We start from the raw sequence: 26,527 nt of genomic DNA on the forward strand, positions 1-26,527 counted from the left end.
CCCAGCTACTTGGGAGGCTGAGGCAGGAGAATCGTTTGAACCCAGGAGGCGGAGGTTGCAGTGAGCCGAGATCGTGCCATTGCACTCCAGCCTGGGTGGCAAGAGTGAAACTCCATCTAAAAAAAAAAAAAAGAATCATGAGACAGTTCCTAGAATGAATGTTAGGCAAACCTCTGAGGTCAGACAGTGGCTGAAGCACGAGTCCACAGAAGTGGGATGGCGCTGCCAGTGATGACACCAGCCTCTCTTATCTCTCACGGGTAGTCTTGGAGAGTAAGAACAGCTCATGCAGCAAACTACCGTGAGTGACAGAGGAACTGATGAAAGACTTCTAGATAGAAACGATTGTTGCATCTGATAGTCTACTGTCAGTCTTGGGGATAAGAGGCATTCACTCAGATATGTATTGGAAAGTAGTTCAGAGCCTGAAATAATCAACAAATGTTTCCAGAACTTTAGGGATCATCTACTTTGGACCCATTATTGGGCTGATGAGAATACCGAACAATGGAAAGGTTAAGTGACTTGTCCCAAAGGATTTCCCAATAGAGATTGATTAAGAACCTGATTGGAGAGTGGAGCAGCTGCTGTCAGGACCCTGCCTGGAGCTTCTCACCCTTACCACATCAAGTTCTGACTTCACTTCTTTGTCCAAGGGCTTTCTTTGACTCACAAAGCATGTTTTGCCTGTGGAGTAGAAGCGTGAAAGTGTAGGGAAATAATGCCCTTGTCCAAGAATCACTCTCAAATGACGACTGCAGGAATTGGTGTATTAGTACCCCAGCTTCCTTCCTCAAGAGCACATGCTTTACATTGCTTCCTGGAATTCACTCGTGGGATTCAGCTCCAGTTGTCTACAGTGGTAGCTGGTTTGATAACACACCTTTTATTGACCACCTTCACTTCTCTGTCTCATTTCTCTACCTCCTACGGGTGTTTCTTGGGCTCACATCCCCAAAATCATTGCTTGCCCTTGAATTCTTGTGTTGTTGTCTGCTTCTGGGAAGAACCCAAAATAAGGCAGGGGCTACATGGGGACAATTTACAAGTTTCAGGAAAGGAAGAATCAACTAAGGCAAAAATCCCTTTTAAATGTAGTGTTATGAAAGAGGAAAGAAAGAATTACTGCTCTGAAGCTCTAATCTAAAGATTAGACAGAAGCCTGGGAGGAAATGATCACAAAATAATCAAATCCTTGATGATCTCAGTAGGAATAGGCCAGAAAATGAAGAGAGTTCAGTTTACGAAAGCAGATTTGCTTAGATTTTCTCTCCAGCCTTTTTCCCCTAATGATTACAGGAATGTGAGTGAAGGATGAATGGAGATATTGGAACTATTATTTAGCAGCCTAAAGTTTGCTTCAGAAACAAACTAACCGGGGTCTCAGAAGGACAGAAATGATGAGAAACCCACCAAGGCCTCACTGCAGACTCTATGTAGTTAGGGCACATTGGAAATGAGGCCATGTCCTCAGTGAGAAGTAGAATGAGACAGCCTAGCAATATTAAGCGGGCCAACATTGAAAGAAGTTGTTGCCAGCAAAGGGCATAAAAATAATGAAAACAAACAGAACATTTAAAATCTATTGGGCAGAAGGAAAGGATCAGAGAAGTTGTTTTTTTGAGAGATGAAAATTGTAAAAATCTTCCTCATTTCTCTCCTTTCAGAAAAGATCAGCAGTGAACATTTGGTTGCAGCAAGTTCTAGTTATGACATTAGGAAAGAAGGCAAACTCTAGAGAGGGAGTGACGTAGTTCAAGATGACCCAGAAATATGGGATGCATTGAGCTTAGCAGGGCCCACACAGTGCTATCCAAAAGGACTTTCTCCATGGGTGGGCATGGTCTGCCCCAGTAGTGTCCAGGACAGTGGCCACTGGCCACACATGGCTCTTGAGCACTGGAAATGTGACTACTGTACCCAAAGAACTGAATTTTTAAATTTTATTAACTTTTAATCACTGTAATTGTAATTAACCATGTGTAGCTGAGGGCTTCCATATTAGACATCCCAGGCCTGGAATATATTCCCCCAGGTAATGTGAGATGTCATGGAGGAGCCACTGGCCTCCATCTATGTGATGAGACATCACATAGAACAGAGAATAAGCCAGAGAACTGGGGAAGGGCCAGTGTCGTTGTTGTACTTTTCTAAGAGAAATGTGACCACTGGAAACTACAGGTTTGTCCAACATCTTAAGGTACATGGGATTGTACCCCCATAGTAATGAACTGTTATGCATCATCTTCATGCTTGTAAAACTTGTCATTCATTATTCCTTCAAGAAATTGGAGAATGCTTATTCTATTATAGAGAATGAAGTTTTCCTGATTCTAGGATCACAAATAAAAGTCAATGAATTTTTTTTTAAAGAAACAGTTATTGAATAATACATATGAGGTCAACTCTGGGAGCCACGTGGTGAACAAACAGACCCCATCTCTGCCTTCATCTCCTGGAAATGTTCCTCTGGCAAAAAGAACAGACCTCTGACCAATAATCACATTGATGTATTTCATTATGGTATAACTATAAAAGGTACTGTCAATAAAGAGGACAAAGCACTGTGGGAACAAATAACAGGGGCCTCAGACATAGCGGAAGGCAGCAGGGATGGCTGTTCTGGGGAAATAGCATTTAAGTAGGAGTTAGTCCCGCAGAGATGTAGCAGCAGGTGGGTGGGAAAGGGCATTCCAGGTAGAGGGAACAGCATGCGGACTGGCCCTGGGAAAGGAAGGACTTTGACATATTTCAGGAATCATAAGAATGCAGTGTAGCTAGAATGAAATTTGAAATATCATCAGGTGGTAGAGCCTTTTGGGGCAATAGAGCCCGGTGGTTTTCTCAACCATTTATGATTAGCAGGGGAATCCTTTAGTCAAACAAAATAAAATGAATAACCCTCATGATAAAACAGGTAAAAGCAGCTGTGCTCAGGTCTCCTGTGTGCTTCTGCACAGAAGTGCCTTCACTAAGCTTTGGGACTTGATGAAGGTCACATATCTTGATAAGAGCAAGGGGAAATCAGCACTGTGGTCGTCTGGCCCCACTGCCAAAGGATATTTCTGCTTTACTGCAAAGCAGTAATTCTGAACCTGCTATCAGGGATTTCTTGGCACCCCTTTAAAATTCAGTTTTACTCAGCAAATATTTTTGAGTGCCTACTACGTGTGTCAGGTACTCTCCTGGGAGCTGGGAATATCTCGGTTAACAAAACAGACCATGACACCTGGTGGAGCTAAATTTTTGTGAGCTCATATTTAGACAATGAAATATGGGCTGGATAAGCCAATAGCCTTTCTAGTTGCAGAAATCCTTAGGTTCTTATGACAGCATTGTGGACAAATAAAAACTCCCTTACCCATTTGTCATGGGGATATAGGTAAAAGTGGAAAAGCAAATGGGCAGTGAGAGCCTCAGTCAGTACTTTGTAAGTAGAGCTTGCAAAGGAATTACCAGGAAACAAGAAATCCCCTGGAGCCTAAAGGGTCTAGTTTTACCCCAGTTTTTTGCCTGGCCTTCCATCAGCCTTTCTCCTTCTGTATTTGTTCAGACGCACCTAGCTGATGATTTGGGCATGAGTTTTAATCCAGTTTCATGCATTCTTCAATGTGATACAGCATGGTTGCTGATGGGGCCCAGAGGTCGGGCTGGATGCTCCTGTGGGGAAGTCATGTGTGGTCTGTTCAGAGTGCAAGCATGTCCCCTTGCAACTGCATGATGCATGCAGCTCCTCACAAGAGCTTGGCCATGGCTGAAGGACTGAAGAGGCTCTTCCCCAGGAGGCTGGCTCTTTCCCTAATTAAGTGGCAGTTCTTTCACCTGGTGCCCAAGCAAGATGGTCTTGCATTCCTGGTTTCTTTCAAGCCTGTTAGGGTTGAAATGGTTCTATTTTTAAGAGGCCAGTCAGTTTTTTTCCACTCTCTCTCGGGGTACTTAGGACAGAGAGAGCAGACAGTATGACACACCCCAAAGCCATCCTTCCCCAATGACCACTAGCCAGTGCCCCAGGAGGGCCTATGTCCACAGGGTTGGTTCTTGCTAAACATGACTTTATCTGAAAGACAGAAATCACATCTTTTCAGCTGCCCCCGCCCCAGTCTCCAGCTTCTCTGCAATCTTAATTCCAAGTTGCAGTGCATTTTTCCCTAGTCCCTAGTCCCCAGGTCTCCAGAGGGCCCGGGCCCACTCCTAGCATCCCCTCTGTACAGTGGCTTGAGTGAGAGGTTAGTTGGTGTGACTGAAACCAGGACTTGGGATTCCCATGTTGGTTCTTCTTCCAGCAGCTCTTTGAGAAAACCAGGAACCACTAGCACGTCAGTCTCAAGTCTGTCTTCCCGTTTTTTCTGGAAAGTAAAAGTTACTGTTAGGAAAAAAGATTAGTGTTTGAGAAAACAAAATGTTGGTGCGCCTTCTGTCAGTGGCATTCTAGCTGCCTCAGATTTCTTTTCATTTTGAGTCAGGGAATAAACGACCAAAATGTCCTTAGTACCCTGGCCACATGTATGGAAGCCAAAGGCAGAATAACGACTTGGGTTAGATCACAGGGGAGAAGCATAATTTCAGCCACATCTATCTTCACAATCACTGCTCCTCTACATTTTCGTTGAAAACCATCCTGACTTAAATAACCTGATTCCCAATAGTGCATTTTGTTTCAGTGCTGTTTCCAACCAGTTTAAAACAAAATCACAAGCCTTGAAGAATTTGAAGAATTTAAATTTTATTTCTACTAAGGAAAATTATTGAAAGGTATAGCTTCCTGGGCTGATGGTCACACACTGGACAGTATAAAATGAAGGTGTCTTATTTTTGGCAGGTGTAGAAGGAACTTTGGGTAAAATAATGAAACGGTTTTAACACACAGATTTGGAAATGTATTCATGTTTATTCCGTGAATGATTTTCTCTGCTGAAGGATTGTGTTAATAAATATTCTGCCAGCAAATGGAATTTCTAAAAGGAACTTCTGAAAATATGATTTTGAATTGCTTCATGGAACTTGCTGGAGTCTTGGGCCTTCCCCTCCTTCTTATTTAATTGCTTTAGAAAGTCCTTAGAATGCAGTCTAAGAGGCTTAACCGCCTTCAAGAATATTGTAGCAGCCCATCCCGAAGTGCTTAGTACATTAGAACATCTAATGTTCTTAAAGATGGTGTGTGTGTGTGTGTGTGTGTGTGTGTGAGAGAGAGAGAGAAAGCATATCTAAATGTTGGTACCAAATCATACTCCATTGGAAAGATTCAATTTTCTGAAATTCCACTTAAGAAAGAATTTTTGTATGTATATATGAAGGCAATTGTGAAATTATAGAGAATTAGCAAAGTTTATTTAGAATTTGAGGGGTTTGGATGCAATTTTACAGCCTTTCTGCCTCTTTTTTCTTTAATGTCCATGCAGAGACTAACATAATTGACTTTTAGATCTTTATCCAGAGAGTCAGTCCAATTCAATTCAAAAATGTTTATTGCCAGTCCACTCTGAACAAACAGGATGTGATTTCTACCTTAAAGGAATTTACAGTCTAGCTGGGGCTCAAGACACATGTTGACACATTTATTGCAATACAGAGTGGTGAATGCAGTGAGAAAAGTGGGGTGAGCTACAGGACCCTGGCAGAAAGAGTGAAAGGTAGCACAGAGGGAGAAATCATTACATTTGGGGACCTGGGGGTGCAGTAGACATCACAGCGTGCTCTATGCCCTCGGTGGCTGGTTCAGCACCCCAACTGGAATGAGACAGTGCCATCACCTTGCCATCCCAAATCACAGTGAGGTTATTTGTTTGCTTTTTCTATTGTAAGTTAGAGAAATATCGCACCCCATTTATGAGGTACTAAGTTTCTAAGACACAAGTATAATTCCTGGTGATGTGAAGGGAGGGGTTCAGTAAGAGATGGCAGTTGAATTGTGGTGCTGCAAGCTGTTTGTGACTAGCACAGACACGCATCACTCACCAATCATGGCACTCTTTTCTGTTGATCTCTGACAACATGGTGAACCAGGCAGTTTCTACCAATCCGTGAGGTTGGGATCCAGAGGATATCGATTGACAATTACCAGAGGATCTGTTTCTGGAAACTGAGTAAGAAGATGGGATCTTGTTGGATGTATTAATCCAGAGACGATGGAGGCATCCAAGGACTGGAGCGCCTCCTTGTCACAGAGTCCACAAGCAGAGTGGTTGAGCATTCTGGGAGTGTATTTGGCAGCAGCAGCACTAGGAGGATGGTGGTAGGAGACCTTTGGATAGTTGGAAATGCCCTTCAGATGGAAAGCATTTGCCATCTTTAGTTTTTCTGTGTCCCGGTGCTGTGTCCTCATTCCTGTCTTCCTCCTGTGAGTTGAGAACGGGGCAGGTCATGCTCTGATGCTGCAGCTCCTGCTGCTTCCGGTGTGAAGGGGCACCTGGCAGAGCAGAGCTGCCTTTCATGTCGGACACAGAGGAGGGAAAATAACAACAAAGTTTTCCTGCTTTAGAAGAGAACTGCAGGAAAGATGCAGCAGAGAGAGCTCTTCGTGGAGAATAAATGAATCATGGAAGTGTCTATTTTAGGAATCTTTACTCTTGATTAATCTCAGACATAGAAAGAAAAGAAAGGAAAACAAGTAGTCAAGAACAACAATAGTAATGATAGTTGTCATTTAAACTATGCCCTTCTTTTCCATGTTATATAGGTTCCCATTCTCCACCATATTGATGTCTGAATCTTTTATATTTTAGCAAGGACATATTGGCAATGGTCAGTCTCTATCATGGCGTCTGCACGCTAACCATGAAACCACCACAAAAGAATTTGGCAGAACGTGTCACTGAAATAGGAGTAAGTCCTTCTACTTCTTTCTGCATTCGTGGTGGTTGGGACACACCAAGGATGAAGGCTGCTAACAGTTCTAAGGAAACCTTGTGGCTTTATGGGAGTAAACCTGTAAAACTGGTTCCTTCTTTGAACACTCTTTCTGTAACACTTAAAAAAATACCTACAGTTTGCAAAACACTTCTAAGAATAGAAAAGAAGTCCTCCCGTACCTCAATAAAATGTGGAAATAAAATGTTGAGTACAAATGCCTTTGAACTCAGAAACTGGAGAATTTGTAATATTTTACTTTTGTCTGATTGTGAAACACATGCCTGTTCATTGGAGAAAAGTTGTAAAACACTAAAGTACCAAGTAAAAAATACTAATTATATAATTCAGATATACCATTAACATTTAGTATATTTGTTGTCATTAAAAATTCTATAAACATTTTTTTTAAATCTACATAATGCTTTGCCATTCCTAAGAGAGTAACCTGTATAATAATTTTCCCGTTTTTCTATATGAGGGTTTATTTTTGACATTAAAAATGCTTTTTTTTTTTTTTTTGAGACAGAGTCTCGCTCTGCCACCCAGCCTGGAGTGCAGTGGCACAATCTCAGCTCACTGCAGCCTCCGCCTCCCAGGTTCAAGCGATTCTCCTGCCTCAGCCTCTCAAATAGCTGGAACTACAGGTGCACACCACTACTCCCAGCTAATTTTTGTATTTTTGGTAGAGACAGGGTTTCACCATGTTGGCCAAGCTGGTCTCAAACTTCTGGCCTAAAGTGATCCACCCACCTCAGCCTCCCAAAGTGCTGGGATTACAGGTGTCAGCCGCCACACCTGGCCTAAAAGTACTGTTCTGATGACCATCCTTGTGCCAAAATTGGTGTCTCCATTTTTGTCTATGTCATTAGGAGAGATTCCTAGAAGCAAAATACTGGTCAAAGGGTTATGGACAATTTAAAACTCCTCTGGGAATAAAGGACATCCATATAATGTGGCAAATAACTTATAAAGCATTTCACCAGGGAAATGAGATTTACCTTCATGTTTTCATTCATTCATTTGTTCATGCGGGAAACATTTATTGAGCTCCTGCTGTATGCTTTCACTGTTCTGGGCGCAAGAGACACAGGGATGCACATGAGAAATGGTTTGGCTAAAGGGAGAAGACGATCCAGAAACACATCAAAGCACCAGATACTTTCAGGGAGGGTTCCGTAAAGAGCTCAGTGTTCTTGGGTCATGTTACTGAGTTGATTGGTGTGGAGGAAGACTTAGAGCTTCTTTAGATTGTAGATCCAGGAGGCCTCTCTGAGAAGGTGACTCATAGGCTGGGACTGAATTACAAGGAGACACCCTATGAAGACCAGGGAGAAGGAGGAGCCCTTCCCAGGAAGAGGCACAGCAGGAGCTGAGGCCCTCCAGGGGACCTCTGTGCATGGGCGAGGGGAGATGGAAACAGCTGCAGGGATAGTGGGTTCAGGAAGGAAAACATGAGTGCAGAAGTTGACACTGAAGGGTCTAGAGGCAGGATGTTTCCCATCAGGTGAAGACCAGGGTGTGCAGCTTTTGGAGAGTATGCATGCCCTGAGAAGGAGGAGAATGTTCTGTGCCTGATCAGACGAGTGAACTAGAAAAGGTTCTGAGCACCTTTGTGGATGAACCACTGAGTCAGAAACATTGCAGCACAATTATGCTCAAATGTCTCATTGGAGAAGGAGTAGGGGAGATACATTTCTTATATGATTGTAACAAGCAAGGAAAAATAACCCAAGTGTCAAGCTAGGAAAATGATGCAATAAATTACGATAGACTTGAAGTATAAAATATTATGTGACTATTTACAATCATGCTTGTGAAGAATTTTAATAACATAGGAAAATACTAACACTACTATGTTAAATTTTAAAAGATCTAAAACTATACATAAAACTATACACAGTTATATAACTGTGCTATTATGTATAGTTTGATTATATATAATATGTGTGTGTGTGTGTGTGTGTGTATATACATATATATATATTCAAAAAATGTCTTGGCATACAGTGGTCCAAAATGTTATTAGCGGAAGTCTTTGGGTGGTAGAATTGTGGTTATCTTTAATTTTTATGTTTATCCTTTTTTGCATCTTTCAAATTTTTAATGATACATGCATCACATCTAAAATCTAAAAAATAAAGTATGTCGACAGTTTTTTGAATGCCAGAATTCATACGAATTTCATCGCACAGTTATTCAATTACAGAACGAGAAACTGCAGAAAGAATAGAGGCATTAGCTAGAAAAACGTTGGAAGGAACCATGTAACAAAGCAAGTTCCTCCCAAGAAGCAGGAAACTTTATCAAACTCCTCATTAAAGGCCTAGAAAAAATACCTACAAAGACGCAAGAAATGTGGCACCCAGAGAGGGAAAAATAAATTATCATTTTAACAAAAAGGCATTAGACAGTGTCCTTGAGGAAGCGAATCCAGTGTGCGGTCATGGCCTCCAAAAAATAGAAGAGAAAGAAAAGAAAAAAGGAAGCAGCCTCATTGTCATGCATCTCAGGACACATTTAGAAGAGAAACAGAAGGTGCTGTGCTCTGGCCTGGGTTGCTAGGCTCTCTCAGGCTATCTCACCGCAAGAAAGGTGGTCAGACAAAGAGAACACTCAGGGACAATAAGTATGTATCAGATGACGAGATGACAAAATGGCAGAACTGGAGGAAATACACCTCTTCATCCCTGGTTGGGTTGAAAAATAAGCGTGGTTCTCTCGGGGAGGTCTCTGGATTCCAAAAAGCTGAAACCACATCTAATTTTGGTTTTGGTCATAGCCCCAGCACCAAGAACATTGCCTGGCACATAATAGGTGCTCAGTAAACCCTGAAAATAAGTGAATGAAAGAATCCAATGAACCATGATTTGAAGGTATCTCAAGTGGTGACACTAGCAACATCTTCATTCACCAATTCATTCGTTTTCTCTACAAACATGTATTGAACATTTTCCTGTGAAATGTACCATCTTTAAAATAAAAACTGGTTCACAACAAATTTGATGAGCTCAGTGGGCCCACATTCAATTGTGACAGGGAGCTGTGGTGGGAGTTGTTTCCAGAAACATCCCAGCCTTTTGAGTTGAAGTCTAAGGAGAAGCCACATAATGCTGTTCTGCTTTCCTTGGTGCCTAAGAATGGCCATGCATTTACGATTTGGTTTCTGAGTCCCTGCTTTCCAGGTGATGTTCCCCTCTGCCATTTTGGGCACCGATGGCCCATGGGCTGGCTGCCGTGGAGGATGCCTGCTTGAACCCAGGGTGATCACAGTCTGAATGGTGTGATCTGTGACCCCCTGAGCACACTTTTGCATCAGGGCTCCCATTACCCCTTCCGTAGGTGCTGAATCTCCACATGTTCCCAAATAGGTGTTACCCACCTTGGGCCTGAATTGGTCTTTCTTTGAATTCTTGCTTCAGAAAGAAAGTGTTGGGTTTTTCTTTAGGGGAACAATGACATGGACTTTATTTTTTCTAACACAAGTCTTCAGAACCCTATGGTATCCTGTTAGTTTGCAGGACAGTAAAGTCAATATTTGGGAAATGTCAAGATATGTTTGGACTTTGCCTTGGACATTGCCGAGCAGATTGATGTTTCTTCCTCCCAAGTCTAGGACCTGGATCTTTTAAGTGCATCCAGCAGCAAGAAGGAAGTTGAATTTCCCAGGCAACTGAAAACTGGCTGTTAGAACCATCTTGCTATGATGCATGAGTGAGTCAAGTAAGCTTGAGTGATTTGAGGGAAACTAATACGGAGCAACAGGGTATCACTTGGAGGAGGGTCTCACTGGCTTCCCCTCAAAGCTTTGGCCACCTTTCAGTCAGTTTGAATAATTGTAGGTTATGCTTTTGAAGAGCAGAAATGCAAATGTTCCACTTGAGCAACCTCTGACGCAGTTGATCTCCAGTAGCACATTATAGCTTGGGGCATGAGGACACTGAATTTCCCTTGACACTTCCAAAATAGTTGACAATTTTTTCGTACATATTTGGTGAACTTCTTTTGTGTTCATCTCAGGACTGTCGGCGTGTCAGAAATTCACAATGTGAGCTAAAGAAAAGCTCCATGATAGTCCCCAACCCCAGCCCTTACTTGTTCTTCACTGTATTTTTAACTGTGAGTACACGGGGCCAGGGTCACGGCCTCTTCTACTGCAACAAGCTAGGGAAAATTCTTGAAAATATGAAATTACAGTATTATTGAGTATACCAGTAGGCAAATTCTGAACTCCAATAATTCTAGGAATTCAGTGCATTTGGCTTGCAAATTTATCTCTCAGTATTTTTCTTCAAATCCATCCAGTGCATCTTTGTTTCAAGCCTAATAAAATTAAGCCTTAATAAAATTATTCAGGCAGGAATGACCCAGACAAAGAAAGACGGGCTTGGTTGGGGTGGCAAGACAGAACTGTAAATTCATGGAAAAAACCTTTTGATAGGATAAAGATGGGAAAGTCATGAAGAAGATTGTGACCATTCAGGTTCCCCTATGAGCGAAATGTCAAATTGAAGAAGAAAAGAAAAAGAAAGAGAAGAAGAAGGGGGAAGAGGAGATGGGGAGGAAGAAGAGGAAGAGTGGAGGAGGAGAAGGAGGGAGAATAAGAAGAGAAGAAACAGAAGAGGGAGATGAGGAAGCAGGAGGAGAAGGAGGTAAAGATGAAGAGGGAGAAGGAGGAGGGACAGGAGGAGGAGAATGGAGGGCAGGAAGAGGGAGAAGGAGGAGGGACAGGAGGAGGAGAATGGAGGGCAGGGAGAGAAAGAGAAGAAGGAGCAAGAGGAGGAAGAGGAGGAGGAGGGGGAGGAGGAGCACCTGAAGGCAGCCGCATGCCCTGATGAAATTCTTTCAAGATCTCCCACAGAATAGTATAGGGTGCATATTTTGAATGTCACTTTGACTTAATATCTTTTAAGGAAAGAGAAAATGGGCTGTTTTCTTATGGCCTGAATCCCTTGGACTTCATATGTGCAGTAACAGCTGAATAGCTTGCATTCAGCCCCTAAACTCCCAGTAACCAGCCAATTGATATTATTTTGGAGGCCTCTTTCTCTTTGATGTATTTCTATTGAACACATCACAATGTTTTGGAGATAAATATAAAAGATAGTCCGAAGTGGGAAGAGTGGCTTAAGTGGGGAAGAATATCCCAACTGATGGTTGCTATCATAATGCGCCATCTTGACATGAATGCTCTAATTGGAGATTTCTGATGCCCAACTGGGACACTTCTAGGATCTGTTAGCTCCTGAAGTAATTTTCAGCCCTTTTGCCTTTGGGCTACCTACTTAGTCGTTGAGAAAGACCAAACCCAGAAGTATAGGGCCAGGACTAGAAGTCTTCCAGAATTGGACTGGACCTATAGGTAGTTACATTTTCGTAAGTCAGACCATTTTCTGAAAACAGAAAGAAAATGGAGAAATGAGAACTTGCATCATTACGTGGTTTATAATGCTTCATGGAGTATCTTGAGCAAAACCAAGATGCAATGAATATTTGTTGTATAAATAAATCAATGGTACCAGACATTGGGGTCCCTGGTCTCTAGGACAGTGGAAAAGAGCAGAGGAATTGGAGGAAATGCTGAAGAGTTAGAAAAATTTTCTAGCTTCTCCTCAAGCAAGGATTACTGTTTCAGGTGGGCCCTTTGAGCTGCCCAGTTCTTTAAAGGAGGCTGTCTGGGAAGATGCTCCACGCTGAATGTTCTAGCTGCATTGATTGCCCCCCTTGGTTGCTTGTTTGGTTTCTATCAAGAACACCCAGTAATCACCTTTCACTTTCCCCCCAACCTCACCTTTGCAGCAGACTGATGATTACATTTTGATTTGCAACTTCTTGTTCTAAAACAGGTAAACAGAAGGAAAAACATGTCTCTCTGACATTCTACCATAGTTCCCCAGGACAGGAATATTTTAGTCAAGCTCTTTGTTAGAATGGCTTAAAGTAAATGCATTGGAAGAAATCATCATGGAATCAATCAATAGGTTTGATGTGATAACATTTTAAAATTTCTCTTTATAATGTTATCTCATGAGTAAAATCAACAGACAAGTATCAAGCTGGGAAATGTTTGAAACCAATATGTTGGAGAAAAAATATTAATATTCCTAATATATAAAGAATGCATACAAATCAGTAAGAAAAACATTAAGACCCAAAATAGATACCCAGGTAAAGGACAAACAAATCTCTGAAGAGGAAATGCAAATGGCAAATCAGCGTATGATACAATGTCCAGCCCTCCTTGGTTTTGAACAAAATGCAAATTGAAATAGCAGAAGGACATCATTTGCCCTATCAAATTAACAAAGATTGTAAAATGATGGTCCAAGAAAGGGGGCAGTGAAGTAGAATGTCATGTGCTACTCAGGAGAGGCACAGATTTTCTGGAAAATAACTAGCCCATTATAAATCAAGAGCCTTAAAATAGGTGGATACTTTTTGACCTAGGAATTCAGCTTCTAGAAATGTATCATGAGGAGGTCATCAGAAATATGGGAACTCATTTATATACAAAGATATTAATAACAGACATTTGCTTTATTTAAATATTAATTATCAAAGAGTCAAAGTGCACCAAATCATGAGAATGGCTCACTGAATATGGCTTATCCATTCCATGGAATATAGAGCTGTTAAACATGGTATGTGTGTAAAGAGTTTGTGTGGCATGAAAGAACTTTTAAGATATAACATTAGTAGAACAAAATGGGAAAATATCACTACATATCATTTTATATATTTTTAAAACTGTAAAGAGACTGGAAGAAAATACTCTAAATCGTCACATCAGTTTTCTCAGGACAATGCAATTGTTTTCTTTTTAAACATTTTTTTCTCCAGGTTTTCAGAAAGGGTATCTTTTCCTCTTAAAATGGAAGAGAGAGTAGCGTTCTCTCAGAGAGGCCCTCAGTCAAGATCAATGACCTCATGGTTTAGTGTTATCTTAGAGCATGAACTCAATCTGTGGACAAATAACCTGTAAATTACATAAAGCATCATATCATGTTTCCCTGTCTGTCTTGGCTGTCAAAAACCTAAGGCCAATTATAATATTCAACCAAAATAAATAATTATCTTGATTTTGTATTGAGTTTTCTCCCACTTCTTTTTATATCACTTCATGAATTTTATATTTATTTTTATAGCCTTATAGTATGTATCTTTAGTTAGAAACCACTTCAAATTCTTTTTATTTTAAAAGTAGTTGGCTTTCTCATTTTAATACCTACAAATGTGTATATTGAGCTTTAGAGTCAGTAAAAAGCATTGACCATATTTAGTTTTGATGTGTTGTCCAGCAGCAGGGGTCTTTGGGAAGTGATACAAGGATCCTGGTGGTGTTGAGAGTGGACACGCTTATGGATACACAGGTATGTGCACACCACTGACACACTCACACCTGCTCATCCTACATGTTCATTGTAGAATACAAGCCTCAGGGCTGCACCTTTTCATGCCTGCATGTTATTCCAGAACTGTGTAGGCTCCTGTGCCTTGATTGTGCAGTGCACATTGTGACCAGAATGACAGAAGCCACGTCACCAAAGTGAGGCAGAACTTTATTACAAACCCTCAAGTCCAGTCTCCTGCATGTCTATAGAAAAGCTGAGGTGGAAACAACTGCTTCCAGCCATACCATTCATTTTTCCTAAAGAAACCCTAAGTAAGTATTCTAATTTCCACTGTTTAAAAAAAGTGAGATAAAACAACCTTTCAAAACTAACTCTGGGCTCACCAGAATGTATACCTTAAATGTGTACAAGATTTTGTGTATCAGTTATACCTCAATAAAGCTTAAAAAAAAAAAAAAAAAAAAAAAACTTAATCTAGGTCCCTGGTCAGGGATTTTGGCTTTCTCTTAGGGTGAGGTATTGTTCAAAATTTGCATGCATTCCAGAGAATTTGTTCTGTCAGGTGAATTATCTCATCCTATTATATTCCAATTCCAGGAGGGGAAAGCTAAGATATACAATAAACCTAAAGTCATGATTTTAAACTTCCAAATACTGTCTTAAATTAAAAGGAAAACCCACCAAGGCTCTCTTGTCCTTGAAAGACCTTTTTCTCTAGATGTGAAAGGTGGTAGGCATATCATGGTAGCTAAGCAAAGGTCAGGGGGTCAGACAGGCCTGGCTTTGAATTATCTCTCTCCTGCTTATTACCTCTGTGAGTTTGGCAGTGATATTTAACTCCACTGAGCCTCAGTTTTATCATTTGTAAATAAACCCAGTAATGATAGTTAATGTGTTACATGTTTACTGTGTGCCAAGCACTGGGCTGAGTGCTTCACACATATCGACTCATCCCATCCCCCACCACCTCACCAAGGTGGGTGCTCCATGGACTACCATGGCAAATGGGGAAACCAAGGCACAAAACACAACACAAAAACAAAAACAACACAATCATTTGCTAAAGTTCTGTGTGAGCTTGTAAGTGGCAGAGCCCAGATTCTGACTCAGGAAACGTGGCCCTTGAGCCTGCATTCATAACCACCCTGGGAAGGTGGTATGGGAAGACAACTCTAGCCTTGTAGTAGATTTTCATTTTATGGCTTGCCAGCTAACTAAAATCCTTTCAATAAATTGTCCTTCTGCTGAGCTCAGGCAGAGGGGCTTCTTTCTCTTATAATGAAGACCTTTGATTGATACGGGTCCTTCTCCCTCACAGACAAGGACACCAGTGAGGAGAATGGCTCTACCCAAGGACACCTGCAAGCTGGTGCCCTGTCCTGCTGGTTCCCAATCAGTGCACTTCCTTGTTTGGAGTAAATTGATATAGTACAAGAGAGATTCAAGGAAAAGATGGAATTTTAACAGTTCACTACAGACAGCCTGTAACTTAAATAGGAGAGTTGAGTAGGAATTTTAGGTTTGGAACCAAGAACCTTCACTCATTCCCTTGCTTGGTCATTTCATTAAGACTGAGTGTTTACCACTTCCTGGGCTCTGTGCTAAGTACTTGAGATGTGAATGTAAGGAGTCTTTTAAGGAGCTTCCTGTCTATGGGGGAGACATGCAGATACAATAAAATGCCACCAGTGCTGTAGCAAAACTCGCGTAAGGTACTGTGGGAGCACAGAAGGGGAGCTGTTAAACCAACAAGAGCAATCATGGAGAACTTCTTGAAGCAGGTGGCACTTCAGTTTAATTTTTTAAGAATAAACAGGAATTAGACAAATGAAGGGGGACAGCAAAGACAAGATAGACTGGAGAGGCCACATACACAAAGGCCGATGACAGGAGAAATGGTAGGTGTTTGAGGAACTGCAAGTAATTTGGGGTGTATTAGACCAATGAGGAAAAAAACAGACCCGTGAACAACCTTTAGCATTAAAAAATTTAATTTTATCCTGAAGACAGTAAGGAATGGTCAACAGGAAGTAACATGATCAGATTTGCGGTAGTGTAGAAAATAGACTGGAGAGAACTATTGGTTAAACATAGTGCATTATATATGTGTTTATCTTTGTTCTCTCCAAAAATCCACGGAAATGATAATAACATAAAAAAAGGCATTAATCTACAAGTACAGACAGAATGGAACAACAGCGGGCAGATGAGAGATGTCAACTCAGTTGTACAAGATGTCAAGTGGATGGAAGGGTGACACCTCATCAGTGAACTAGAGACAGTGGGATCCCTGCTTCTGCAGGATGGGAAAGGTGAGACACCAACTAGAAGCAAGCTGATTCACATTGAGAAACCTTGAAAGGTTCAGAAATCAGGGTGCCAGGTATCCATAAATGTACAGACTTGGGAAGGGCTGAAAACAGAAGAATAAGTTGCTTATTAGGAACAGTTACGTAAACTTCTAGATATGTTCTCTTCCCATACCACACAGTCAGGAAACCAGCCTGCACCCCAAACCTAGCAGAACTCTGAAGGCACATTTTCTGAGTTGAACTAGAAACATTCTGACTCAGGCATCAGCCGAGGTGAGGATGCTGGATGAGGCATCACATTACAATGGTGAAAGTAAGTGAAACTCTACATACTGAATAGTGAGACCCCTGCCTAGCACCCAGAAATGAAAGCCAGACCTGTACTCTAGGTAGGAAGTTGGAGGAGTGGAGGAGTCCTTTTGGGAGAAACCAATCTGCTCAAAACAAAAGGCCTACATAATGTTGACATTGGAGGTCCCCTGAGAGATTGTTAGATCCCTGCCTGCCCACTCTGCAGTGAAACCCTGAAGGAAATAGTCTCATCCTTCACAGAAACAGAGCTTTCAGTCAGCATTTTAGCTCCTTACTCAAATATGAAAAAACAACAAGAGATCATTAGGCACTTGAAAGGGAATGGCAGAAACCAAAGTGGAAAAGCAGGACAAAAAGGAATTTTAAACGAACAGAGATAGCGTGGAGCACATATGAAACATCAAGAAAAGGGTAAGTGATAGCCTCAGGTCTAAGAGAAGTTATTGCACCCATGGAACAAGAACAGCATGCTATATAAAAAGAACATTCAGAGAACACAATAGAGCTCTTGGAAATAAAAATATGTAATAGCAAAAACAAAAAGTCCAAAAAAATAGTGCCAACATAAAGTTGAGGAAATCTCCCAGAAAATAGAATAAAACTACAATGGATGGACTAAAGTGGGGGGAAAAAATAAGAAAATTAGAGGACTGGTCTATGCAATCTAAAACCCAGATAAATAAAAGTTATAGAAACAAAACAAAACAAAAAACAGTAAATGGAAGAGGAGATGAAATTATCAAAGAAAAATACAAGGAAATATCCAGCTCATAAATATGAGTTGACTACTTTGAAAGGTCTCATTGAGTGCCCATCACCATGAATTTTAAAAGACCCTAATAATATAATATATAATATAATAATATAATAAATATCACTCCTCTTTAAAAGAATGAGATTCTTAGAGAAGTGGATAATTCTAAGTCTGGGGCAGGAAATGCACAAGATGGAACATTATATCAAACCAAATAGCAAAACAGTCACGGAAGTAAGTCTGTTTGGGTCATGTCAGTGGGACTCAGGAGCCAATTTGCAGAGATTCCCACTGGCCAGAGGTGTAATGATTTGAGCATCACTTAGAATAATGACTGTAATGCATCAGATATGTTTCAAACCACGAGCCTATTATGATGCCTAAAAAAAGAAGAAGTCATTGGCCACCTTTGGAAGATGCTAGGAAATCAGCTCATTATTTTGAAAGCTGATAAATAACGAGAAAGAATCAAGCATTTATTTTGTCTTTCATGTAAAACTGTAGTTCAAGTAACCAAACAGTTGATCAGAGAAGGTTTCTCTTTATACAAGTATTTCAACTCATAAACAAAGAAGGAATGAAAACAAATGTGAACTTCACCACATTGCATCTCCCGGTGACAGAAAGGATCTGGGCCAAGATCACTGATTATTGCTCACACCAAAAGGAGTGACAAGCAGACATTTGTGCTTCCTGGTGGAAATACACATCACCACCTGTGAGGCGCTATTGCCAAACTCCCTCTCCTGCTGGCACAAATCAGGCAGTAAAAAGCTAGCTTCTCATTTTTTTTTTTTTTTTCCTGGGCATTTAAGCCAGAAGAGAATATGTTTTGCAGAGGCTCAGTTTACACTGAATGCAAGGACCGGGGATCTGGTGTAAAGGTTTTTGCAAGTGATGGATTTAATACTTAATGACTGATACAGAGCCTCTAAGCAAAAGTTCCTGAATCTCTGCCCAGAAGGAATGTTGGAGGTTTAACCCAGCTGTCCATCTGTCACGTGGACCATCTCTGCAGTCCCTCAGGCAGATCCTGAGGGGAGGGATGTGAAGGGGCTGGGAAAAGGGGGTGCAGCCACCTGGGTAGGATCTTTGCAGCAGCTGCCCTTTCCTGCCTTCCCGTGGGAGGCAGTGCTGGAAGCTGCACACCATCTCCTTTCACTTCTGAGGGCTTTCGGAGACGGAGGCCACACGGGCTCAGAGACATTAATTCCAGGTCTCGCCATGTCCTCGACAGCCAAGTTTTGAGTTTTGAGTTTCTTCAACAGCTGAGCCTGAACAAGGGCTTCAGTTTAGGAGGAGGAGACAGGAAGCAAGGTAAGGAAATGAGACAGGAGAGCCAATATTGTTGCAGGACTTCTTCCTTAGTTCAGCTAAAGATGGGGATCCTTATCACACGCCCATGAAAATTTAGGCTTGCAGACGATTTGAAGAGTGAGAAAAATGGGATTTACTGGGCAAAAAGGAAAAAAAAAGTGGGGGGACAGAGACTCTTAGCAAAGCAAGAGAGCGTGCTTCTTGGCTATGGGCTTCGTGCCTCACAGCTTGAATTCCAGGTTCAACACAGGAAGAAGAGGGGCCAGGCTTCTCCCTTCTGCAAAATGCGCAAACTTCCAGAGGCTCCACCCCAGTGGCACAGGCCGGTTAGAGTTTTGCCAGGGAGCCCTTCCCACCTGGCTGTCTCAATACAAGATGTGTCAGGGAGCGAGTTACCACTGTGGGCACTGGGAACCTCCGGGAGATTGTGAGGAACACGCCTCAGCCTCAGAGTTGTCCCATCCGGGGACAAAGAAGTGGGAGTCTCTTTCCCCCAATGCTTGAGGATCACTCCTGGGGTGCTGGCTCTCTGGCAGTTCTGGTCGATCCTACTGAGTGTGTTCTCTAGCCAGAGAACACATGCAGACTGGGTAGAGCTGTCTGCAGGTAATCTCTGAGGGAATCTAAGTCTCCCCCACACGGCCAGTAAATGGCAGAGCTCAGAGCAGAACCAGACTATCCTGGCCACAGTGCTGTGCTTGTAGCCACCGCACTAAACAGGTCTTGGGTTTTTTAAATAAAGCTCAGATCTAGAACTTGGGGAGAGAGGGCAGGCTGCTACTGGCTAGACGTGCCTATGTCAAGCAGGTAGTGACACAGGTATTGTGTGTTGGGAGAGCAAGCAGTTACGGGAGTAGGGCTGCACCTCCATGGTTCTGGCATGATGTATCCCAGAAAGAACTGAGGACGCTTGTGATCAGTGGGCTGTCAGGAACCTGACTTCTGACCTGGGCTGTCCTGCTGTCAACATCTTCTGTAGTTTTGTTGAAAATGCTGATGGTAGTTCTCAACCCTGGCTGCACATTAAGGTCACCTGGAGAACTTTAAAAAATACTGATGCCTCTGTTCCTTCCCCAGAGTGAGGTAAGTAATTGGTCTGCAGTGAGTCCTGGCAGGGGGAACTTTAAAAATCTCCCCTGGTGTTTCCAATGAGCAGCCACAGCTTACAAGAAAGTTCTAAAATCTTAAGCAGGAAGTCTCTATTGCAAGAAAGTATTATTTTAGCAATCAGGAAGGAATTTCTCACCTCTTTACAAAACCCCACCCACTGAGTTGGGGGAAGAACGAGCCCCCATAGAAGGATGTGTGAGTGAGCCCTTTTGCCTGCAGGCCTCTGATGGAATAAGAGAGTTACGCATAAGTGTAATCGATTAGTAATTGATAAAGTTAGGAAGTCCCTTAATCAGTGTCACCTCCTGGCCATAAAACTCTGCTGATCAGTGATGCTACTTTAATTCCCAAGCTTCAGTTTTCACATTTGTAAATGAGCATATTCATGTGGCCTGAGCAAACTCCTATGGCTGGGCACCTGGCATGCTCAGGGTAGACACACAGGCAGCTCTTGCCCCGCATCCAGCCGGTCTGGCCAAGAGTGGTTCAGTGTTCTGGGCCACAACTAAGCTACTTTAGCAGAACAGGGAATGTTTGATTTTCTCAGCCCTGCTGGTCATCCAGATGTCATGGGAGGGAGACATTTGAGGGGCTGAGCTCAGAAGGGGCCATCTCCCTTCCTCTAGCTTTTCCTGCTTGCCTGCTCAGCCACAACTGCAGAAACTGAACCCTAGCAGCGGGGTGAGTGCAAAGTGATAAGGGGCCTTTGCTCAGTCTGAAAAAGATGGCTGTGGTAATTAGGACAAAAGAAAATGTAGCTAGGCCATTTAAAAACTTTGCAGGATGCTTTCCTTCCCAAAGAATGAGCTAAGCAGGAGTCCCCGGGAGGTGTTTTTAATGGGGCTAAGCAGCAGGAGGGTTTGCAGAATTGTTTTCTCTGCTCCCAGGGGTTCTGTTTCTGTTTTGGTATAGGCACTGAACTTATTGGTTTTCCAGAGCTCCATTTGTTGTTATTAATAACACAGCATCATCCAGAGCTTGAGCAAAGGCAGGCAGCGAGGAAGCAGGAATCCTGATATTTAGAGAGGGCTGCATGTTTAGAGACATCCCTGCCCAGCCCCCACAGTAGGTTGGTTCTGTGGGCATTGAGGGTGCCAGGTCCTGACAGTGCACTCAGGATTTGAAGCCAGGTCTGCCTGGGGAGCTTACTGTTTAGTGCAGGATGCCAGTTTTGTCAGCAGTCAGCAGTTCATGTCCCACAACAGAGTGCATGATATAATGGAGGTAGGCACCCAAGCCTGGAGGGATAGGGGAGGGGTGTGCAGAAAAGGAATTTGTCTCACAAAGAGTCTTGTCTGAGATACGTTTAAAGGAAATGAAGTTATGGCATGAAAAGGAAGGAATCCCTTAATGGTGGGAGGAACCACATGAACCGTAGCAGAGCAAAGAGGAAAGGCATGGTGTGATCTAGAAACAGTAGACAAGTGGGGGTGGCTGGTGCAAGGGAAGCCAGGTGTGACAAGATATAAAGCTGAGAGATTAAGCAGAAACCAAATACCCAAGACAATTTCCTGGGTCCAGGAGCATAGACTTGACTCCAACTACTTCCAGCTTTTCATTTTGAAACTTACAAATCTACAGAAGAGTTTCAAGAACAGTACCATAAATAACTGCACATTCTACACATGGATTCCCAACTTGTTAACAGGTGCCACATTGGTCTTCTCTTCCTCTCTGTATATTTTTGCCAAAACTTTGAAAATAGGTTATAGACATGATGACTAAATAATTGAGCATGGGGCCAGGTGCAGTGGCTCAGCCGGTAATCCCAGCATTTTGGGAGGCTGAGGCGGGTGGGTCATTTAAGGTCAGGAGTTCAAGACCAGCCTGGCCAACATGGTGAAACCCCATCTCTACTAAAAATACAAAGATTAGCCGAGTGGTAGTGGTGTGTGCCTGTAATCCCAGCTACTTGGGAGGCTGAGGCAGGAGAATCGCTTGAGCCTGGGAGGCAGAGGTTGTGGTGAGCCAAGATTGTGCCACAGCACTCCAGCCTGGGCAACAGAGTGAGACCCTTTCTCAAAAAAAAAAAAAAAAAAAAAAAAAAACTTGAGCTTGCGTCTCTAGGAGCAAAGGACATTATCTTGCATAACCACAATGTCACTGCTATTCTATGGAATTGAACACTGAAAATATATTGAATGTATTACCTGACACTCATTCTATAGTTAAATTTTCTGAATTATCCCACAAAGGAACTTTATAGGTCTCCTGTTCTTTATGGAGAGTCTGATCAAGGAAAACATAAAAACACTAATGGCCAATACCCGCAAAACACACCCGCTAATAAAAATTTTTGGGCCGGGCACAGTGGCTTACACCTGTAATCCCAGCACTTTGGGAGGCCGAGGTGGGCGGATCACGAGTTCAGGAGTTCAAGACCAGCCTGACCAACATGGTAAAACCCTGTCTCTACTAAAAATACAAAAATTAGCTGGGCATGGTGGTGCGCGCCTGTAATACCAGCTACTCAGGAGGCTGAGGCAGGAGAATCGCTTGAACCCAGGAGGCGGAGGTTGCAGTGAGCCAAGATTGTGCCACTGCACTCCAGCCTAGGTGACAGATTGAGACTCCGTCTCAAAAAAAAAAAAAATTAATTACTGGGGACATTGGCTCTTTTGTCTCTTTTAATGACCAGCCCCCGGCCTTTTTGTTGTTATTGTTGCTTTGTTTTTCATGACATTATCATCCGTTAAGAGTGCAAGCCAGTCACTTTGTAGAATGTCCCTCAATGTGAGGTTTGTGCAATTGTTCACTCGTTATTAGATTAAGGTCAAACATTTTTGGCAAAAGTACCACATGGGAGAGGTGGTGGCCTTCCCATTGCATCGGTTCCAGAGGCTCATGGTGCCAGCTTGTCCCATTATTGCTGTCCTAAGTTGTCCACTTGATGTCTCCACAGTTTTTCCATTTTAAAGATATATCTTACTCTTCATAATTAAGGGAGATTTTACAGTTCTATCTTTCATTCTCCATTTGTAGCTTGGCATGCTTCTCTGAAGAGAAACTCCCACCACACACTTCTTTAAATCATCACTGTAGACTCCTGGGATTCATTTTTTTTCAATGCATTATAATTCATTAGTGTCATTCATTATGCATGTTGGTGCTCAAATTGTCCCAAATTGGGCCAGTGGTTTCTCCTTCAAGCCAGCTTGTGTGCCTTTGATGGTCCTTACTCAATTTTGTGCACTTCCAGGCTTCCTGCCTAACTTTGTGCTTTCTTGCCCTGAACTTGGAATTATCACTTCTCCAGGGAGCCCTAGTTCCTTTTAGTGAGGAATAATCACTAGAAACCCAGGTCCATGTGCTAACTGTGCTTTATTGCTACAGAAATGTTGCTGCTTCTAGGCCCTTCAAGTGGAAAGTGCTTAGAAATGTATATTTTCCCAAACTTACTAGTTTATGCCAATAACACCAATTCAACATGAGATTCTTCCTCACTTCCTCCCATTCCATATCCCTACATTGGTTCTCAAATATATGAATATATTTACTTATTTGTGCTCTATATTACAATATACACAAAGTTGTTTCCAGATTACTATATAGGTAACACCACCAACAACAGCAAACTTACCAGGTAAAATGTAAGATTTCTTAGAGCTATTTTCCTTCTTAGAACATGTCCCACTATGGGTGTACACTCAGAGGACTGTGTTTAAAATTACTTAAATATATTATTTGTGGTTAGATTCAATTGTTTATTTACAACTTTAGGCATGTTTATCTTTGAATTTATTTTTTGGAAATGCAAAATGCTTACATTTCAAAAGTCAACACTATATAAAATTGTTTATCTAGCCAGTGTCCTAGGGATAGGCACTTGGATTGTTTCCAATACTTTGCTGTCACGAATAATGCTATGGTCAGTTATTTTGATTCATGGATGTATTTTCGAGGTAAACTCCTGAAAATGAGATTGCTGCATTGAAGGGCAAATGTGTGTCATTTTGTGAGATGTTGCCACATTCCACTCACTACCAGCTGTACCAATGAGTTTGTATTGGTTCTCTTGGAGAATGGATTTGAGAGGAAATAAGGTTGGACCTAGGAGCATGCATGGGTCAGGAGGCTACTGCGGCCATCCAGGTGGGTGATGACGAATACCTGAACCGCAACAGTGGGACTGGGGAGTGAGAGGAGGGGCCAGGTTAGAGGCTTGGCCCTTGGTTGGACATGGGCAGCAAGGGCATAAAAAGAACAGAGAACAAAGGAATAAAAAGATTCCCAGGTGAATGGGGGAAGGGGAAGCAGGCAGTTTGGTGTCCACACTAGGACAGGAAATACAAAGGTGAAGAAGACATGCATGTATGTGTGTATGCCTGTGCATGTGTTTGTGCATGTGTGTGTGCGTGTGTCTCTGTGTGCATGTGTATGCATATGTGTGCACACGTGTAGGTGTGTGTGCGTGCATGCACAGGAATGAATGCCATCTGAACACATGGAGTTTGGGAAGCAGATGCCCAGGAAGCCTGGAACACCAGGTGAGGTGGGGCTGGCAGCAGTGAGACACCGGCATGAAGAAAGCAACAAAAGCCATGATCATGGATGAGATCAGTACACACATCATAGCGTCCCCTGACTCGGACACACAGGGAAAATGGTGCATCTGCTTTACTTTTGTCGGGTGAATAAGTGAACTCATTGCTTTAAATTTCAAGGTATTTCATCTGAAGAGGCATCTGGAAGCTGAAAAAATATATTGAGCATATTATGTAAAAATGTAAATAACTACTGTTTAGAAAGAAATCGATTTTATGTTTCTTGACTTTTCAAATACCATTTGCGCTTCATTGTTCCACTGGGGGCTGGGGGAAAAGGCAGGTGGATGCAGCCTTGGCCCCAAAAATGAGGTGTGAAGACGCTCCCTGTGAAACAAGCTGCTGTCGGGAACCCAGAGTCCATTCCCACTGCGGTGCCTCTGCCTGTTACAGGCCCCGCCCTCCAACTTGTCCTCCTCCCAGGCCTGTCCTGGGCTGACCCAGAGAGAATAAAGATCTCTCCTGGAAAAAAGTATTTACTGGAGGCTGGGAGGAGGGACTCCAGGCAGTGGGAACCAGTGGGACCTGTAGAGGTTGTCTGGAAAGGGGCTTTTATCTCCCATCAGGGAACAGGCTCTTCATTTCCAGAGGATAGTTTATGTTTTGCTCTGTGTATTCATACACAACTTTAATATCAGTGGATTAATCCACAGTTTTAGAAGCTTATCAATAATTCTGCTGTCCGCAGACATATAACAAAACAGCACATTTGCAATAACACATCAGGGATCTTGCATTGCTGTGCTCCTCATATTTGAATTACTCAGATAATTGGAAGTCCAACGTTTGGTTTGGACTTATTTCAGTGCAGTCTTTTGAAAATACGTTCTTGCCACCTTGCACTGTGTCTTGTGCGCCTTCCTCAGCCCTGTCTCCATGCAGTAGCAGCAGCATGAGCCCGATCTGGTTGTGGGTATTGCAGTTGCTGTTTGTTCCCTTCACGGGTGGCCGTGAGCTTCTACTTCTGTTACCTTCTGGTTTGCCTCAACCAGCTCATTTCACACCAGTCAAATTCAATCACTGTGCTTCTTGTTTGCTGGCTTAAACATTCACTAAGCTTGGACACAGCACTCAATCCACACCATGTTAATAGTGTGTGTTAAGTAGGAGTCATTAGACTCTGAGGGACTTCTGAAAAATAAATGTCTGACTGGGGTTCAGGGCACTGTCAGCAAGGGCTGTGAAATTCTAAGATGAGAACAAGGATGTGGAGGAAGTTCCACATTTGCATGTTGGGGTCTAACCACTGGCACTTGCAACAAACATTATTTTCCCCAAAATGATAAAACTGCCAGAGCCACTGAGCAAAGTAAGCTACAGTGTAATTGCTCATGTGAGTTCTCTCCTTTGAGTATGCAGGATATGGCATGGACCATCCTTAATCCTTATCTGGGAGGCAGAAGAGAAGCAGCCCTAGATTGTAGTTCTGAATTCTTACCCACTCCAGATTCCATCACTTCGTGGCCATGTGGTGTTGGGTACGTTGCAGCTTCCTTATCTACACCTTCCTTTTCTCTAAAATTGTAGCTATTTAACCTGCCTTCCCCAGGAGATGGGTGTGAAGAGGCTTTATACAAGCAGTGCAGTCTACAAACATAAACTGTCTTTATCAGTATCAATATCCTTACTTGCAAGTTGGGGATATGGCAAATGTGTAGCAGATAAGTTGTGAATTGTGGTTTTGTCAGCTACAGCAAGCATGGGATGCCTTCTTTCCATCTTCAGGTTCTTCCCTCCCCCTCCAGTGTTTCCCCCCAGGAATTTAAAACACAAATATAATGCTATTTTTTAGAAATCAGAAATAATTTCCCCTCTGTACACTATTAGCAGCCAGAAACTTTCATTTCTCTGAAGGTTACTAAACGCAAAAGAGGTATGAACTGTGTTTAACAAAACAAAAGCAAGCAACTCAACTATCCTCACTGTTCACTCAACCATCCTCCACTGTTCTCACCTTTACCTCTGTTATCACTGAGAAAA

General features: G+C 42.4%; 1 protein-coding gene across 1 annotated transcript in view; it reads left to right on the plus strand.

Annotated features, from left to right (window-relative positions):
• The window catches only part of SLC24A3 (solute carrier family 24 member 3), a 509,957-nt gene that overhangs the window by 186,520 nt on the left and 296,910 nt on the right, over nucleotides 1-26,527 (plus strand). The gene's annotated exons all lie outside the window — the stretch shown is intronic.

The sequence above is a fragment of the Pongo pygmaeus genome, chromosome 21 (genome assembly GCF_028885625.2).
Source record: "Pongo pygmaeus isolate AG05252 chromosome 21, NHGRI_mPonPyg2-v2.0_pri, whole genome shotgun sequence".
NCBI classification, from domain to species: Eukaryota; Metazoa; Chordata; class Mammalia; order Primates; family Hominidae; genus Pongo; species Pongo pygmaeus.